Raw genomic sequence first — 20,748 nt, forward strand, 5'->3', positions numbered from 1 at the left:
TCATAACTCTATTATGCTTTTTTTACAAAATTATGCCCCTTTTTTGACTTAGAAATTTTTGGTTAAGGTTTTGTATGTAAGCTGGTATCTCAGTAACCACTTGTGGGAATGGATTGAAACTTCACACACTTATTTACTGTGATAAACTGACATACATTGCACAGGTTCCATAACTCTATTTTGCTTTTTTACAAAATTATGCCCCTTTTTCGACTTAAAATTTTTTGGTTAAGGTTTTGTATGTAAGCTGGTATCTCAGTACTCTCTTATTGGAATGGATTGAAACTTCACACACTTATTCACTGTCATGATCTGACATGCACAAAGCAGGTCCCATAACTTTATTTTGCTTTTTTTCAAAATTATGCACCTTTTTCAACATAGAAATTTTTGGTTAAGTTTTTGTATGTAAGCTGGTATCTCAGTATCCACTAATGGGAAAGGATTGAAATTTCACACACTTGTTCACTGTCATGATATGACGTGCAATGCAAAGGGTCAATAACTCAACTTGGCATTTTACAAAATTATGCCCCTTTTTCAACTTAAGAGTTTTTGGTTAAATTCCTATATGTAAGCTGGTATTTCAGTACCCACTAATGGGAATGGATTGAAACTTCACACACTTGTCCACTGTCATGAGCTGATAAGCACTATGCAGGTTCCATAACCCTATTTTGCTTTTTTACTAAATTATGTCCCTTTTTCGACTTCCGTATTCATTCAGTCGACAAGGCTGTTGAATAGTCGAGCGTTGCTGTCCTCCGACAGCTCTTGTTACTTCAATTCTTATATGTAAGCTGGTATCTCAGTACCCACTAATGGGAATGGATTGAAACTTCACACACTTGTCTGCTGTTATGAGCTGATAAGCACTGTGAAGGTTCCATAACCCTGTTTTCCATTTTTACAAAATGATGCCCCTTTTTCGACTTTTGTATTTGTTCATTACCAACAATTGACAAAGCTTTTCGTTTTGAATAGTCAAACCTTGCTGTGTCTGACAGCTCTTGTTTATTTTCCATCAATTTCAATTATCAACATGTGAAGTTAGTACCCTTACTCAGTCCCCCTTCCCCACCTCACTAAAAGAAAACTGCACACCTACCTGCAGTATACCTGCTTGTATTTATTTAGTAGAGACTTGTTTTAACTGTTCAAGCAAGCAACTAAACTCAGGGGAGCGATATAGGCCCATCTTTGCCCTCTTGTAGTGCATGTTTTGACTAGTGTGATATGTAGGTTAAACTTAAAGTATAAATTAATGTGTATTGTCAAAAGTCTAAATAAAAAATTCTTACTGACAGTGTTGATGATTGTGATGTTATATACATTTCTGTATTGAAAATTCCTGTAAAGAAACATAATAATTGGTCCAAATCAGTACTTACAGTTACAAACACAGGAAATGGATGATGTAAAGAAGTATGTCTGTAATGTCACATGAGGAATATATCTTTATCAAAATGTTAAATTAAATGTATTTTGATTTTAGATGTCCATACATTTAGCTGTGAAGAGGAGGCAGGGAATTTCATAACAAATTATGAATTGGAAACATGCTGTACTTATGTAAAGCAGAAGTCAAGAAATCTGAATGTTTCAGGTATGAGAGATTTTTTTCTCAGTTTTTAAAAATATAAGTTTCTTAATAGTTGGAGGAACTGCAAGCTATATTGCATTATAACAAAAACTGCTTTATCAAAACACAGTATAACAGTAGCACTGCAACATTAATTAAAACAAGGTGTGCTTGTTACCAACTTGAAAGATATCTCTTTTTGTGTTTCAAGTGAAAGCTGTAGAGAGACTTTTATATTAGCATAGTTTTAATTCAACTTTTCAAAGAATAATGAGAGTTTTTCTACTCCGCTGGATGTCATTTTTGTTGTTGGTGTCACATCATGGTTAAAAGTTTGCTTGCAAGTTTATATCTCGGTAATCATTAAATATTGCCTATTTAGGATTGAAACTTCAAACAAAACTTCTTTTCTAAGATACCAGACCTTAGATAACTACATGTAATTATGTTCAAATGTTGATCGTATCCTTTTGTTTGGGTGACTATGTTTTGTGAAAAAAATGTCCCAAATATTCGGACCCCAGTAGCTCTGTTACAAAATTTGTATTATTTATAAAACAAATGGAATCTTCTATTTTTCAGAGATTGAGTCACTGAAAGGAAGGACTATTTACCTCAAAGATGTTAAGAGTAAAGGTCCAAAAATTCAGTGTGATGGTACACCATTTGTCATCTTAGGTAATGAATTAAGAGAGTGTTGTTATGGACCTCCAAGACACAAAAAGTTGCAGGTACTGATTTTTTAGTTTGGCATACTCAGCCCTATTTCGTTTAATGTTTGAATGTAACTTTGTAACTCTAATAATTACATGGAATAGATAAAAACGTTGCAACCAAACATTGCAACCTGTTCTCTTGGATGATCTGACATGCACTGCTCAGATCCCATAACTCTGTTTTACATGTTTACTAAGTAATACCCCTTTTTATTCCCCCAGGAATGCATATGTTTGTACTGTCTGTCTGTCCATCAGTTTGTCAGTTGATCTTTAAATCCTACTATTATTGTACTTTTATTGTTATTGCATATACCGGGTATATAAGAAAATCTGATGTCATTAGTATTTATAAAATATTCGTTTTTGCAAAAATATTTACATGTGTCATCCATCAGGCATTAACAAATGATGATGGAACTATATTCTCTTATTATAAGGAAAGTCCCCTTTTTTTCTATTTAGCAACTTTATCTTACTTGAAAATTCTTACAATATTGACATAGAGAGACACAGAAGACACTGACCATGACTTTGGCAAAAGAAGAAGGAGAGTGGTTCAGAACACAAAGAAGATGGGTTGCCCCTCCAAAATTATTATAAGAAGAATAATGAAATTTCCAGATTACAACGTCAGTTATTTTAGCTTGACAATTCGAAAGTGTATTAATCACCTGTCAAGGAAGCTATAGTTTTACTTAGAAAATTTAGTTTGCAGTTTACATTCATGTTGTTTCCATGCCATAGTAATATATCAGATTAAAATAACTGTATTTTCTGAGGTATTGCCAAGTTACGGCTCTAAGTAACATTCCTTGTCAAATAGTCGAGAGGTGTCTTGACAGCTCTTGTTTTATTAAGTTTTGGCCTGTAATTTTTTTTCTTTTTTGCTCAACTTTTTGAAGAAAAAGTAGAGTCATTGCACACACACCAGCATTGGCATCAGCGTATGTGCCGAAGTCAGCGTCGCCATTGGGTCAAGTTAAAACAAATATCTCTTTTACTATCAAAGCTCTTGACTTAATATATATTAATATAATATATAATTAAAATAGATATTGACTATCAAAGTCTACACCAGGAGAAACAATCCGCATAACTCTGATTTGAATTTTGACAGAGTTATATTGTTTTTGACTCGATTTTTTAATTAAAGTTTTTGATAGTCAAATATCTCTGTTACTATTAAAGCGTTTGACTTGAAACTTAAAATTGTTATTTACTATCGAAGTCTACACCAGGAGAAATAACCACCATAACTCTGATTGAATTTTGACAGAGTAATGCCCCTTTTTAACATAGAATTTTTGGTTACACTTTTGGATTAAGTCAGATATCTCTGTTACTATGAAAGCTTTTGACTTTTTATAAAGTTTTTATTGGCAGAGGTCGAATTCATGCAGAGTCAAGGACTGAGAAAAGTCAAGGGCTGTCATATGGACAGCTCTTGCTTAAAGAGTATCTTGGAATATTGAAAAGGAATAATTATAAATAATAAAGTGATAAAAATGAAACAAAGCATAGCATTCTGTGCGGCTGGTAGTCTGTTACATCATGAATTCTCTTTACAGTTGATAGGGCCATTTTCAAAACATGCCAAATCAATCAAGGTCAATCGCTTGAAAGAAGAGTTCTGTTCTGAAACCAGAGCAGTCTTGGAAGTTTTGGTGAAGATAGAAAGACAACATTCAGAACACATACAGGGCCCAGTAGGTTATGCATGTTGTTTTGTCTTTATTTTATTCTGCTAATTGTCCTTGAATAGGAATGGAAAGGCACTGACATCCAGATTTTGACTTAAAATGATCTTTCTTTAAATTTGAAGTTGGTCATATTATGAACATTTGAATACGAGCTTTTGTTTTGGGACTGTCTTAAAAATGTCAATTCAAGAAGAATAAAGATGCCCACATCAGGAATTTGGTATGTAGCATTGCCTTGAGGTCCTCTACAAAAAAATTCAAATTGTAACACTCAAATGAAAGGAGGCCCTGCCCTGGGGGGTCTCAAATTTTACATAGACTTATATAGGAAAAACCTTAACCTTTAGCATGCTAGATAAATTGTCGTCTGCTGGAAATGTCGTCTGCTAAAATTGTAAAGTTCATTCAGTTTGCTCCAAAATTGGAAGAAATATTGTCAGAGTAGCAAACAGCTTGGAACCTAATCAGACGCCGATTTAATCGGCGTCTGATCTGGTTCCAAGCTGTTTGCAAAGGCTGTTAAATTTGCCTGCAGCAGGCTAAGGGTTAAAAATATTCTTGTCTGAAACTGCAAGGCCTATGCTTTTGATATTTGGTTTGTTGCATTGCATGGTGGTTCTCTACCAAAATTGTTCAACAGGGCTTAAGCTAGGCTAAGATTTTAGGGAGAAGTCACTTCTCCCTCAGGTAAGATTAGGGAGAAGTGGAGAGATTTTAGGGAGAAGTGGCGGGATTTTAGGGAAAACGTGGAAAGATTTTAACACCATGACATGCAAGCTTAAAAAGGAAGTAAATATGCTTAATATAACGTTACTATTTTTATTATTCCCTGTCTTTTTTACAAAGTCTATTAATTTAAAGGAAATAACAAATTCACTGAAAATGTCAGTGATTGTGTTTTCTTATCATTTTTAACCTTGTGAATCTAATGTGATTATATAAACTGCAAATTCAAGTTTTTTTTCACTCTTGCAATGATTGTCCAAACCAAGAAAACCCTTTAAATATGAATACAATTAAAAATTTTTTTAATCCATATCCGCAAAAAAAAAAATAAATCAAGCTCCCAGTGCTAATGCACTCAAAGTAACAAGTATGTGAATTAAATACATGTCAATAGCGGTGACATCACTATGACATCACACTGAATACACGTCTTCTTTGATCTGCTGGTGTCTCTTTGATAGGCTAGCTGGTGTCGGCACACATTAAAAGAAACAGTTGTCAAACAGGTTTAACCCAGTTTCTGATGGCAGGTGTCAAAAATTTGTGTAAATTTCAGTTAGGTTAATATTTTAGTCACAGAAAGTGTCAGTGATAATATTATGTTTCTAAAGTTTGGGTTTTGAAAAATACGAGTAAAATTAAGTGGATTTAAGGAAATTATTCGAGCCAGACACGGTAAGATACAATCATACTTTCTAAAGGTCAAAAAGAATGTGTAAGCTTATGTAATATAAATCCCTACTGCTTTGTTTATCAACAGTCAGTTTACAAAACAAGTGGCACCTTCGCACTTCTCCGTAATCTGAAGTAGGCGGAGCTTAAATTATGCCATCGTGTATTCCAGTCAAGTGTCAACAGGCCGATAGCGGATAACTGGAGGAGTGTGGATAATAAAATCGGGCGACTTGAATATCGCTTTGATGTTGGATTAGAGCGAAGTGGGGAGCTACAAAGCGACTATTTCGCTCAAGTCGCTCCCTAGCTCAAGCCCTGTTCAAATTATGCCACTGGGGTGAAAAGAGCCCCTACCCTGGGGGTCCCAAATTTAACATGGACTTCTATAGGGGACGAAATCTTGTTATCTGAAAGTTCAAGACCTAGGCTTTTGATATTTTGGTATGTAGCATTGCCTAGTGGATGTCTATAACAAGATTGTTCAAATTATTTCCCTTGGGTGAAAAGAGGCTCCATCCTTGGGTCACTTGTTATAATAATGAGTTATATTGGAAAAATACTTCAAAAGTTATCAAATCATATTTCCTAGACTGTTTAATTATAATTACCTGATCACCCCAAGCGATTAGAAATCATTTGACTGTGACCTTGACCTACTGACTTACTTTCTTGTTTTTTAAGATACAGCCTTGAAATTTTGATGACATGCACAGTTTTGCACACAAATCTTAAAACTGACTTTCAGTTACCATGGTTATGACCTGTTGACCTACCTTCTTTATATTTTAGCATCAGTTTGCCATTTGAAACATGTAGCTCATATTACTCAGGTGAGCTATCCAGGGTCATCATGACCCTCATGTTTTTTCATTTTCCAGAATGCAGGATTTTCTCAGATGATTGATGAACGTGTTAAGAATTTTATAGTGTCATTGGTGGAGAATGGGTCAAAGAATGTTGACGAAATTGACAACAGAATAAAGGATTATGTTCCTTCTATAGCCACTGCTAGTCAAACAAATCGACGATTATACCCTTCTAGAAAAACAATATATAACATAGTTTATAACACTATGAATTCATCAAGGTATTTTGGAAACTTTTTAATAATTAATTTCAAAATATCTAGCAAAAAATGAAGTCTGGCCGTCTGCTTACTGTATATGCGGTTAAGTTAGCAAGGTGAAAATACTGGCGAATTTTGCGAATTGATATCCGCTAATATTTTATACATTGTAATTATCAGCCAAGCAGTCATAAAAACACTGGTAGTAAATGAGAGAAATTGACCCTCAGTCTCTGTGACTGTACACTTTATGCGTTTAAGCAACCTTTTGAGGCCTTGAATATGTCCAAAAAAAAGTCGAGAGTTGTTTGGTTACACTTCAAAATGGTAAAGATTATCATAATTTGATTAAATTTTCAATGGTTAACATATAGAAACCTAGCAAAGCTAATTACCGTAAACTGACATAGGCGAGTATGGAAGTGGGAAAACTTACTGACTCCACACCTCTACAAAATGTAACAAAAGAATTGATTTAAATACATATTGTTAGACTTTTTTAGTTTGATAATTACACATATGCTGCTTTCCTTAATAAATACTAGTACGTTTTCAAGTAAATATTTTTTATAAAGAAAAGACAAACAATTTCAGTAATGTGTAGCACATTCTTTTATATATGAGTGTTCGCGAATAACTTAAACTACTATTTATACCTTAAGATATTTAATTTTTACATTTTTTGAACAAATATGAATATTGAGATAATTTTATGATTTTCCAAAAAAAAGAAGACAAATGACTGTATCTTTCAACTGGATGATTTTCCCTCACTAGCTCCTTATAAGGGATAATAATGCTGTCACGCAGCCAAAATGCAATTATTACGCCAGACACTTTAGCGACTTATGAAGTGTTATTTTTTTCGCAAGTTGGACATTGGAATTCGCTAATATTTCCGCACACCAATATCTGGAATTAAATTCGCTAAATTTTTTACCTGCGATAATACCCACTTATACAGTATTACCCATAGCATTTTATCTTCTACCTTTACAATATTTTCAGTAATGATTTTCCTTTTAAAAAATGTAGATCACTCTTGATAACAAGAAAGTAACTCTTGATAACAAGACAGTTTTGAAAACTATTTCCATAGTTAAGCCCTTGCATTAGTCTTAGTTGTTAGAAATGACAGGGTACACTTTGTAACATTTATTGGTAATGATAGTTTGGCACTCCTATCTCTTTCTAGATACATAAAAGATGACCAGTTGAAATCAGAGATGTGTGTGAATCTTGGTCTTTGAGGAAACCTAATGACAAGGTTTATTTTAGAACTTCGTAAGTAATGTCATTTAAATTTTAATGATTTTTTAGCTCACCTGTCACAAAGTGACAAGGTGAGCTTTTGTGATCGCGCGGTGTCCGTCGTCCGTCCGTGCGTCCGTGCGTCCGTAAACTTTTGCTTGTGACCACTCTAGAGGTCACATTTTTCATGGGATCTTTATGAAAGTTGGTCAGAATGTTCATCTTGATGATATCTAGGTCAAGTTCGAAACTGGGTCACGTGCCATCAAAAACTAGGTCAGTAGGTCTAAAAATAGAAAAACCTTGTGACCTCTCTAGAGGCCATATATTTCATAAGATCTTCATGAAAATTGGTCAGAATGTTCACCTTGATGATATCTAGGTCAAGTTCGAAACTGGGTCACGTGGGTTCAAAAACTAGGTCAGTAGGTCTAAAATAGAAAAACCTTGTGACCTCTCTAGAGGCCATATTTTTCATGAGATCTTCATGAATATTGGTCAGAATGTTTACCTTGATGATATCTAGTCAAGTTCGAAACTGGGTCACGTAGGGTCAAAAACTAGGTCATTAGGTCTAAAATAGAAAAACCTTGTGACCTCTCTAGAGGCCATATTTCTCAATGGATCTTCATGAAAATTGGTCAGAATGTTCACCTTGATGATATCTAGGTCAAGTTCGAAACTGGGTCACATGGGGTTAAAAACTAGGTCAGTAGATCTAAAAATAGAAAAACCTTGTGACCTCTCTAGAGGCCATATTTTTCATGAGATCTTCATGAATATTGGTCAGAATGTTCACCTTGATGATATCTAGGTCAGGTTCGAAACTGGGTCATGTGGGGTCAAAACTAGGTTAGTAGGTCTAAAAATAGAAAACCTTGTGACCTCTCTAGAGGCCATATTTATCAATGGATCTTCATGAAAATTGGTGAGAATGTTCACCTTGATGATATCTAGGTCAAGTTTGAAACTGGGTCACGTGCGGTCAAAACTAGGTCAGTAGATCTAAAAATAGGAAAACCTTGTGCCCTTTCTCTAGAGGCGATATTTTTCAATGGATCTTCATGAAAATTGGTCAGTGTTTACCTTGAAGATTTTCTAGGTCAAGTTCGAAACTGGGTCACGTGGGGGTTAAAAAACTAGGTCAGTAGATTAAAAAAATAGAAAAAACCTTGGACCTCTCTAGAGGCCATATTCTCAACGGATCTTCATGAAAATTGGTGAGAATGTTCAGCTTGATGATATCTAGATCAGGTTTGTAACTGGGTCATGTGGGGTTTCAAAAACTAGGTCAGTAGGTCGAAAAATAGAAAAACCTTGTGACCTCTCTAGAGGCCATATTTTTCACGAGATCTTCATGAAAATTGGTGAGAATGTTCACCTTGATGATATCTAGATCAAGGTTAAAAGTGGGTCACGTGCCTTCAAAAACTAGGCCATTAGGTCAAATAATAGAAAAACCTTGTGACCTCTCTAGAGGCCATATTTTTCAATGGATCTTCATGAAAATTGGTCAGAATTTTTTATCTTGATGATATCTAGGTCACATGTGCTCAAAAACTAGGTCACTATGTCAAATAATAGAAATAATGACGTCATACTCAGTTCAACACTGGGTCATGTGGGGATAGGTGAGCGATTCAGGACCATCATGGTCCTCTTGTATTCTGATGGCATTATTTTAGACCTTCGTAAGTAATGTCATTTAAATTTTAATGATTTTTATTCTGATGGCATTCTTCCAAGTTCAAAGTTCCACTGTGCCATAGTGGTCTTACACACTGATTTATTGAACCTTTTTATATGCATGTCTTTATGTTCCCCCAAGGTAGGGGAGCATATAGTTGCCACGTTGTCCTTCCATAACTCATTCTTGTCTGGAGCATAACTAAAAAAGTATTGAAGGTACTAAGTTTTAACTTCACACAATGACAGAGCTCATTGAGAGGAAGTGCAGTGATAAGGAACTGTAACTCTTATTATTGCCACCAACTGACATGCAGTTCTTGAAGTAAATACCTTGAATGGTTATTTAATTGTGCTCTGGTCACAAAATATAATGGACAGATTTGGCTCTGTGCTCAATTTGTAACAATAATCTACAGACCTGGTCGAAAGTCCTTTGCATATCATCTTACCACTATTTAATCAAATGCAAAATTTTGAGTCTATACTTAAAATATTTATTAAGTAGATTCTGGACTTGGTAACTGCACTTTCAATGACCTCGATATATGTATGAGGTATCAAGTCATTCATTGACTTGAAACTTAGAATATCTTCCGAAGAAGATGATGAAACAATGCACATTACTCCATACAAATCACACAGCTTAGTATCTCTTAAGCACCCACTCATGGCACATTACAACTGTACCTACGAAATACACACATGTGCGCACACACACACACTTCTTTTTAGCTCACCTGTCACATAGTGACAAGGTGAGCTTTTGTGATCACCCTTCGTCCGTCGTCCGTCCGTCAACAATTTCTTGTCTGCACGATAGTGGTTTCATTTATGATTTTATTTTAACCAAACTAGCACACAACTTGTGTCATCATAAGATCTCGGTTCCTTTCTTGAACTGGCCAGATCACAATATGGGTTCCAGAGTTATGGCCCCTGAAAGGGCCAAAATTAGCTATTTTGACCTTCTCTGTACAATAGCAGCTTCATTTATGATTTGATTTTTACCAAACTGGCACACAACTTGTATCAACATAAGATCTTGGTTCCTTTCTTGAACTGGCCAGATTCCAGTATGGGTTCCAGAGTTATGGCCCCTGAAAGGGCCAGAATTAGCTATTTTGACCTTGTCTGCACAATAGCAGCTTCATTTATGATTTGAATTTAATCAAACTTGCACAAAACTTGTGTCGCCATAAGTTCTCAATTCCTTTATTGAATCGGCCAGATCCCATAATGGGTTTCAGAGTTATGGCCCCTGAAAGGGCCAAAATGAGCTATTTTGACCTTGTCTGCACAATAGCAGCTTCATTTATGATTTGATTTTAACCAAAGTTGCACACAACTTGTATCACCACAAGATCTTGGTTCCGAACTTGAACTGGCCAGATTCCATCATTGGTTCCAGAGTTATGGCCCCCTAAAGGTCCAAAATTGGTTATTTTGGCTTTTGCAGCCATATAGAGACTTTATTTATGGTTTGATTTGATACAAACTTCCAAAATATCTTCAACAACAATGAATCTTGGATTCCATGATAAATCAGATCCAATCGTAGGTTCCAGAGTTATTTTATATCTGATTACCTCCCCTGATTGTAATCAAAATGAATTTATATCAGTAAGTACTTATAGGACTTACTTGAAATTTCATTATTGTCATTAGTTGGACTGAGCCAATCAGGGTAGATAACTATGGACTGATTTTGTGTCAAATTACCTCCCTTCATTTCAAATTAAAATGGGTATATTTCCATAACTAATGAAGATACCGATCTGAAATTTCATTAATGTCAACAGATTTATTTGGCAGATCCTTTTTTTGTTCACTTACAATAATTTTCTTTTTAATTACTTCCCTTTTACGTTACTATAAATAGCGTACTTTTTTATTACTGGCTGTAGGGAAAAATCGAGACCACTTTTCTGTGGTACAACATGGATGGTACCTCCAATTTTTAGGTGTATTTTGACATATCTATACCTTTTAAAAAAAAAATTTTCTTTTTGGTTAAATTTCTTCCCTTTGTTGTTCCTGTCCTTTGGACTTAGATATTTTTTCTGAGGACCTTCTTCTCCTCAAGTGCAATGATAACAGGTGAGCGATTTAGGGCCATCATGGCCCTCTTGTTTAGTTAAATTCATCTGATTTTTTTGGGTAAAAATTTCCCTCGTCGTCATTGCCTGGTTATTTTATCTCAAAACTATCAAAGTTATTACTTTAAAGCTTGCAAAACTTGTTTGCCATCAAAGCTGACTCTTTACAGCAAGAAACATACTTCTGTCCTGCCTTTTGCGAGAATAATGGCACCTTTTGCCCTTAGAAAATGTCAGAATTCTTTTGTTAAGTTTTCTTTAGGTCAATTTTTCTCTTTAACGGTCAAAGCTATTGCTTAAAAACTTGAAGCAGTTATTTGCCATTCTAAGCTAACTCTGCTAGAATTATGGCCCCTTTTGGACTTAGAAAATCATTGGTTGGACAATATTTCTGTTATACAGAGACAAAAAATTCAGATGAGCATCTGCATGCACGGTGGTACTCTTTTTAAATTTTATTTCCTTCAAATATAAATTGTAATGGTTAAAAAAGGAAGAGTGAAAGTTTGCTGTCATCATTAGCTTGACTATTCAAGAATAGTCTAGCTATTCTACTCACCCTGGCTTTGAAACTTATTTTTTCTTTTTCTAGGTCAATTACTAACCTCACTGGGTCAAGTTCCATAACTCTGGCATGTATTTTGAGCAAATTATGCCCCCTTTTCGACTCAGAAAATTCTGGTTAAAGTTTTACATGCAAGTTACTATCTCCAAAACTAACGCAGATATTGAATTGAAACTTCACATGTGACTTCGGGGTTATAAAACTAGTTGATAGCACCAAGTCCCATAACTCTGACTTTCATTTTGGCCAAATTATGCCCCCTTTTGGACTTAGAAAATTCTGGTTAAAGTTTTGCGTGCAAGTACATACAGTTATTACTAAAAGGCATATAGATTTGACACTTATTTTTAGCTCACCTGTCACATAGTGACAAGGTGAGCTTTTGTGATCACGCAGCGTCCGTCGTCCGTCCGTGCGTCCGTCCGTCCGTCTGTAAACTTTTGCTTGTGACCACTCTAGAGATCACATTTTTTGTGGGATCTTTATGAAAATTGGTCAGAATGTTCACCTTGATGATATCTAGGTCAGGTTCGAAACTGGGTCACGTGCGGTCAAAAACTAGGTCAGTAGGTCTAAAAATAGAAAAACCTTGTGACCTCTCTAGAGGCCATATATTTCAAAATTTCTTTATGAAAATTGGTCAGAACGTTCACATTGATGATATCTAGGTCAAGTTCGAAACTGGGTCACGTGCCATCAAAAACTAGGTCAGTAGGTCAAATAATAGAAAAACCTTGTGACCTCTCTAAAGGCCATATTTTTCATGGGATCTGTATGAAAGTTGGTCTGAATGTTCATCTTGATGATATCTAGGTCAGGTTCGAAACTGGGTCACATGCGGTCAAAAACTAGGTCAGTAGGTCTAAAAATAGAAAAACCTTGTGACCTCTCTAGAGGCCATATATTTCATGAGATCTTCATGAAAGTTAGTCAGAATGTTCACCTTGATGATATCTAGGTCAAGTTCGAAACTGGGTCACGTGCCTTCAAAAACTAGGTCAGTAGGTCAAATAATAGAAAAACCTTGTGACCTCTCTAGAGGCCATATTTTTCAAGGGATCTGTATGAAAGTTGGTCTGAATGTTCATCTTGATGATATCTAGGTTAAGTTCGAAACTGGGTCACGTGCCGTCAAAAACTAGGTCAGTAGGTCAAATAATAGAAAAACCTTTTGACCTCTCTAAAGGTCATATTTTTCATGGGATCTGTATGAAAGTTGGTCTGAATGTTCATCTTGATGATATCTAGGTTAAGTTCGAAACAGGGTCATGTGCAGTCAAAAACTAGGTCAGTAGGTCTAAAAATAGAAAAACCTTGTGACCTCTCTAGAGGCCATACTTGTGAATGGATCTCCATAAAAATTGGTCAGAATGTTCATCTTGATGATATCTAGGTCAAGTTCAAAAGTGGGTCACGTGCAGTCAAAAACTAGGTCAGTAGGTCAAATAATGAAAAAACGTTGTGACCTCTCTAGAGGCCATACCCTTGAATGGATCTTCATGAAAATTGGTCAGAATGTTCACCTTGATGATATCTAGGTCAAGTTTGAAACTGGGTCTCGTGCCTTAAAAAACAAAGTCAGTAGGTCAAATAATAAAAAACCTTGCGACCTCCCTAGAGGCCATATTTTCCATGGGATCTGTATGAAAGTTGGTCTGAATGTTCATCTTGATGATATCTAGGTCAAGTTTGAAACTGGGTCAACTGCGGTCAAAAACTAGGTCAGTAGGTCTAAAATTATTAAAATATTTTGACCTCTCTAGAGGCCATATTTTTCAATGGATCTTCATGAAAATTGATCTGAATGTTCACCTTGATGATATCTAGGTCAGTTTCGAAACTGGGTCACACAGGTCAAAAACTAGGCCAGTAGGTATAAAAATAGAAAAACCTTGTGACCTCTCTAGAGGCCATATTTTTCATGAGATCTTCATGAAAATTAGTGAGACTGTTTACCTTGATAATATCTAGGTAAAGTTCAAAACAGGGTCACGTACCTTCGAAAACTAGGTCAATAGGTCAAATAATAGAAAAACCTTGTGACCTCTCTAGAGGCCATATTTTTCAATGGATCTTCATGAAAATTGGTCAGAATTTTTATCTTGATAATATCTAGGTCAAGTTAAAAACTGGATCTTATGAGCTCAAAAACTAGGTCACTATGTCAAATAATAGAAAAAACAACGTCATACTCAAAACTGGGTCATGTGGGAAAAGGTGAGCGATTCAGGACCATCATGGTCCTCTTGTTTCTTTTTCTTGATAAATTACCAGCCTCACTGGGTCAAGTTCATACAATTTTGACATCATTTCTGTGATGCATTAAGAAATACCTAATGACACTAAGATACACTGTGTCCATTAGGGATTCCAATCCTACATAGTTTGCTAAATTCTCATTATTTCTCAGGTTCTTTCTCTTTTTCAGTGTTTGCTTTTCTAAAAAAGTTATGTATTTTCAATATTTTCAGGTCTGACTTTCGAAATGATTGTAAAGAACCGTCAAGTTTGCTCTTTGTATATCAGACAGCCTTTCAACAACAAATGCTGCTGAAATATGGAAAAGAAATAGCTGTATTGGATGCAACCTATAATACATCGCGATATGATATACCATTATTTCAGCTGTGTGTTTTGACCAATTGCGGTTATGTAGTTGTTGGTGCATTTATAGTTTCGAGGGAGACCACAGCAAATATTGCAGAGGCTTTGGACAAGCTGAAAGAATGGAATCCTGACTGGCAGCCTTCTTATTTGTATGTGACTTTGACCAAAGGGAAATTTCAGCATTAGAAAGGGTTTTCGATGGTAATATGGGTCACTTTCTGTTTTGAAATTTAGTAGATTTGTAAGCTTTCACTGTGCTCTATTACTTAAGGTTTGCATAATAGACTTTATTTCCATAAAAGTATGTACATTGTATTAATTTAAAAAGTATCTTAACTCATCTCTTGCTCACATTTGCAAGGAGGATGAGTAATACATTTGAATAGCCCAGCTATGTTTGAAAATCAACAAAAAATAAAATGAAATTTGTCTAGGTCTGCATTAATTGCTCATGTGAGCCCTGTTGCTATACACATTAGGGCATGTCTGTGTTGGCTTTGAAAATGTTACTCAAGTAATTGAAGTTCCTAACATGTTGATGGTTATGACTGTCACTTAGAATGTAGAATTCTTCCTTTGAGGAGGTCAAAAGATCAGTATTTCCACCCAGGTGCCGACATGTGCCCATGTCACTCCTCTGAGGGTAAAGATTACTTTTGCCAAAAGTTATTGTAAAAGTTGTTATGAAAAATCTTAAAATTATAATCTTTATCGGAAAAAAACATTTAATTTTAAGCTGGACAGCTGATGTTTTAGTGAGCTTCATATATTGGAAAAACTTTTTTTTAACTTCAGGTCTTCATGTGTATCTTTGCCATTTTCATGTGGTTCAGTGTTGGAAACGATGGCTTGGTGCAGAAAGAAGTATTTCTGCTGAAGCCAAGAAAGACTTGATTGATCAGTAAGTTAATGAAAAGATGTTGCAGATATTTATAATACTTGTGTATCTTTGATTTGCCATGTCGATTTCTGAAAGACAACTTTGCACAAAATACCACTGGAACAAGATGAAGTGTCATGTATTAAATCAATAACCATACCTTAAAGATCAACATGACACTTAAGAGGTCAAAGATTAAAGATAATTTTTTCTGTCTGCTCTATAACTTTGTATGCAGGTATGGATATTAAAATACATTTGCAAAAGTATTCACCATAACAAGAGGACATGTACCTTAAGGGTCAAGGTCATACTAAGTGGATAAATATTTAAGGTGATTGATAGCTTGACTTTCTTGAAGAAAAAGTAGAGCTGTTGAACTCGCCCTGGTGCCAGCACCGCTGTTGGATTAAACTTTTGATAAAGTCAGGTATTTCTGTTAATATATAAGTTATTGATATGAAACTTAAAATAGATATTTACTATCAAAGTATACATTGGGAGAATCTCTATAACTCGATTTGAATTTTGACAGTTATGCCACTTTTAAGGGGACGCATACTTTGAAATTAGAAAAAAGTGGGTGGGGTATGATAAAATTTACCGGCAAAAAAGTACAAGGTTTTGGTACATGAAATGGATACTGTTTCAACTATTATAAGTACACAAATGATTGCTCACTAAAATAAAAATGAGAAAACTGAAAGAAGAAAGTTATTGTTGAATTACATAAGACTTATTGTGTACATTCAAAGTCAACAATTAAGACTTTTTGGTGCGAAAATAATAGTGCTTCACCTTGTCCAAACATTTATCAATGTCCTACAGATTCTAATTTAAAGAAAGAATGTGAAATATGGTCACTGTCTTGCTTTTCATTTCGCATATGTAAGCTAAAACACATTATTTAGTTTGTTTACAAAGTAGTGCATAAGAAAAGATACGGTGGTCAAGGAATGCCACATTCCAAAACTAAAAGAGTATATTCCCCTTAATACATTAAACATTTATCGTTACAGAAGTCTAGTGGCTTACAATAAGGGCCTAGAAATGTTGCCATTATTAATTTTTAACTTTGTATTCATGAACTACAATGCACTTAAATATCAAAACACATTCAACAAACTTTTGAAAATGTATTGTCTTAAAAATCCCTAAAATAAGGTATGAAATTTGGTTGAGAGGTCGAATCAATGTGTATATGTGCAAAAGTAACATTCTAATCTTGTTCACAAAAGTTACTAATACACAGCAGGCATGTCAATGATCAAAACTGGACGAATATACAGTTATCCTCACTTTAATGTCATTTATAATTTGTCCTTGAATTCTCCACCATACTTTTCATAACTCTGTTTGCACGAGTTGCACGAGAATGCTGTCATTCACGTAAAAAATGGGGTCAAATAAGTTGTAAATGCAATATCATCTAAACGTAATTAATGGATTATGCTGTTCAAGATAAACTTTATCTCATAACGTAACGAACATGTATAATGTTGTAACAACAACTTTACTTACACTGATTTAAGTAGCAGTCGGTTTATAAGTGACTTTATTGATTCATTTTGTGTTTTGTTATTGTTGTCAAAAAGTATAACGGAAGTGCCTCACAACTGAAGCGGAAACCAGTTTGATGCGCAAAGTAGTCCAATGTAAGTAATATTTTTTGACAAATGTCCACAGAAATTAATAATTTTCTAATATTAAAGACGAATATCTGAATAGGATTCATTATTTGATAAGAAATTATAATCGTCGACATGTTTTTTTTTTAAAATCGTACACGTGCTGACACCTAAGTTGTCTCCCGTTGTTTATTAGAGTTACCTTTCGTCCGGCGCAGTAATACATTTGCAGTGAATCGCCGAGAAGTCGTGGGAAAATTAAAAACCATGTAAATAAACTAAAATTAACCACCTTTTAAAGATGAATTTCAAGTGATCGCCATTATGCATTTAACCCGCCTGACCTGTGTAGCATCTTAGATATCTGTTCTAAGGTATTCATTGTGTAGAATGTCATGTTACGCCCTTGCAATGCTAATCCCACTCTGATTTTTTTTGTTTACATTTTTATCAATGAGAAATATGGCGTCCATCCCGAGCTGAAATGACGTGGCGTTAAATTTTTACATGTTTAAGCAAACCTGGTGTGTTAGAAAGAAAATCTCATCCCTTCAACATTATTTGGAACACTGTTATTGTAAAAAACCTGTTTTTTCCTTATACAAAAGCTTAATATTTTGTGTTGAATGTACTTTCACAAAGACCTCTGTTTTCCTGTTACATTCATAGTACCACATCCTTATCCACAAAATACTGAATATTACAGGTGTCCATCAGTATTATATCAGTTTAGGAATATGTTTTTTATTTTCCCACCATCGGTTTCTTGAATATGCACCCCTTCCGCATTTCTGTATGAACTGTGAATGTAGCAATATGCGTCCCCTTAACCTAGATTTTTTTAAGTTTTTGATAAAGAGAAGTTTTTGATAAAGAGAAATAGTATTAGTGTTAGTTTCTAATTTTTATGCCCCCGAAGGGAGGCATATAGTTTTTGAACCGTCTGTCGGTCTGTCGGTCTGTCAGTCTGTCTGTCGGTCTGTCAGTCTGTCCGCAATTTTCGTGTCCGGTCCATATCTTTGTCATCGATGGATGGATTTTCAAATAACTTGGCATGAATGTGTACCACAGTAAGACGACGTGTCGCGCGCAAGACCCAGGTCTGTAGCTCAAAGGTCAAGGTCACACTTAGACGTTAAAGGATAGTGCATTGATGGGCGTGTCCGGTCCATATCTTTGTCATCGATGGATGGATTTTCAAATAACTTGGCATGAATGTGTACCACAGTAAGACAACGTGTCGCGCGCAAGACCCAGGTCCGTAGCTCAAAGGTCAAGGTCACACTTAGACGTTAAAGGATAGTGCATTGATGGGCGTGTCCGGTCCATATCTTTGTCATCGATGGATGGATTTTCAAATAACTTGGCATGAATGTGTACCACAGTAAGACGACGTGTCGCGTGCAAGACCCAGGTCTGTAGCTCAAAGGTCAAGGTCACACTTAGACGTTAAAGGATAGTGCATTGATGGGCGTGTCCGGTCCATATCTTTGTCATCGATGGATGGATTTTCAAATAACTTGGCATGAATGTGTACCACAGTAAGATGACGTGTCGCACGCAAGACCCAGGTCCGTAGCTCAAAGGTCAAGGTCACACTTAGACATTAAATGTCATTTTTCATGATAGTGCATTGATGGGCGTGTCCGGTCCATATCATTGTCATTCATGCATGGATTTTAAAATAACTACGCATGAATGTGTGACACAGTAAGACGACGTGTCGCGCGCAAGACCCAGCTCCGTAGGTCAAAGGTCCTAAACTCTAACATCGGCCATAACTATTCATTCAAAGTGCCATCGGGGGCATGTGTCATCCTATGGAGACAGCTCTTGTTTGACTTGAAACTTTAATAGTTATTTACTAACAAATTCTGCACCAGGAGAAATAATCCCTATAACTGTGATTTGAATTTTGAGTTATGCCCATTTTGACTTAGATTTTTTTTTTGGTTAAATGTTTTGATAAAGTCATATATCCTTGTAACTATCAAATTAACTTTTAACTTACAATAGTTATTTACTGTCAAAGTCTGCACCAGAAAAAAAAATCCCCATGACTGATTGGAATTTTTGGTTAAAGTTTTTGATAAAGTCAGATATGTCTTTTACTATCAAAGCTTTTTACTTTAAACTTAAAGATAGTTGTTTACTATCAAAGTCTCAGTTTACACCGGGAAACTGATTTGAATTTTGATATATTTTGATTGGTTATCCCCACTTTTTACTTAAAATGTTTTGGTAACAGTTTTATATCATGTCCAATATGTCTCTGTTAATTTCAAAGCTATTGACTTTAAATTTAAAATGGTTACTGTGAAATCATTTAAATATGCTGGCATGAAATATCGCACAAACGTGAAAAAGGACTGTTTCGCGCGGGCTTTAATTCGCGCATTTTCAATTTATAATTGAAAAAGGAAATTAAAAAATAATAATAGCGCGGTCTTAAATTCACGCAACGGTTCTAGCACGAAATACGCGAAAAATTTGTCCTATGTGAATAAAAATGATTTTACAGAATATCCTACCAAAGGCTACACCAGAAGAAACAACTCCCATAAGTCTGATTGTATACTTGAGTTAAGGTCCTTTTACTTGCAAAGCCCAAATTCCAAGTCAAGCATTGAGAAAAGCAAGAGCATTCTATTCTACGAACAGCTCTTGTACGTTTACAATTTGCATGATATTTAATTGATAATGATGATAGTTAGCTTACTATTTTATGATATTTTTTTGGATAAATTTTGCAGTAATTGACAACAATTTTGAGACATCTGTTGAATTGTTAGCACTTATCTTTAGATAATGGAGTATCTGAGCTTTGCTTCTCTAGGCTTGACTAAAGCTAAATTGATTGCTTGGCAACTGTTAGATGAATACCCATAAAGTGGGTTTTATAAATTCGGAATTGTTCTATTGCAGATTACAAACTATATCACGTTGTGCCACTGTTGAAGATTACACCAATGAGACCACTTCGTTGAGAGAAACAACAGTATACCAGTCCAATGAAAAACTCCAAAATTGGCTTGAAAGACGTTGGTTCATTGAGCATGCAGTATGTAGGAATATGTATTAGTTACCCTAAAGATATTATAAGCATACCCCAGCTTTCCTGAAAATTCAGTGTGTTTGTAAAATTGTGGTTTTTAGTGCTCATTTACATGAATAAAAATCATCAAAGATTAACATTAACCATTGTGTCAATGTTGCATTTTCTCTTAGTGCTGGATTCAGGTTAAAGTTTAATCCTACAGTCTATATGATTTTAAATCATATATTACATTACAATTTGCTTTGATTCAGGATATTGACATTTTTGTTATCAACAGATTTTGTATTTATGGAAATTAGTGCGGTCAAAGTAGAGTGGAAAGTTCTACCTTGTTTATGTTATACTAACCATCACTAATCTTGCATCATCACTAATTTTGTGGTATTTGAGTTGAGCCATCTAAGTGATGTTTATATGTTAAAGTTTGTGACCTATTTTATGCTTGCTTATGAAAAATGTATTACTTGCAGTTACCTTGTTAAATATTTGTCTTTATTTATTAAAAG

At 35.1% G+C, this 20,748-nt stretch overlaps 1 pseudogene; it reads left to right on the forward strand.

Annotated features, from left to right (window-relative positions):
- The window catches only part of LOC123541788 (uncharacterized), a 62,227-nt pseudogene that overhangs the window by 26,392 nt on the left and 15,087 nt on the right, over nt 1-20,748 (forward strand).

Source organism: Mercenaria mercenaria, chromosome 1 (assembly GCF_021730395.1).
Source record: "Mercenaria mercenaria strain notata chromosome 1, MADL_Memer_1, whole genome shotgun sequence".
Taxonomy (NCBI): domain Eukaryota; kingdom Metazoa; phylum Mollusca; class Bivalvia; order Venerida; family Veneridae; genus Mercenaria; species Mercenaria mercenaria.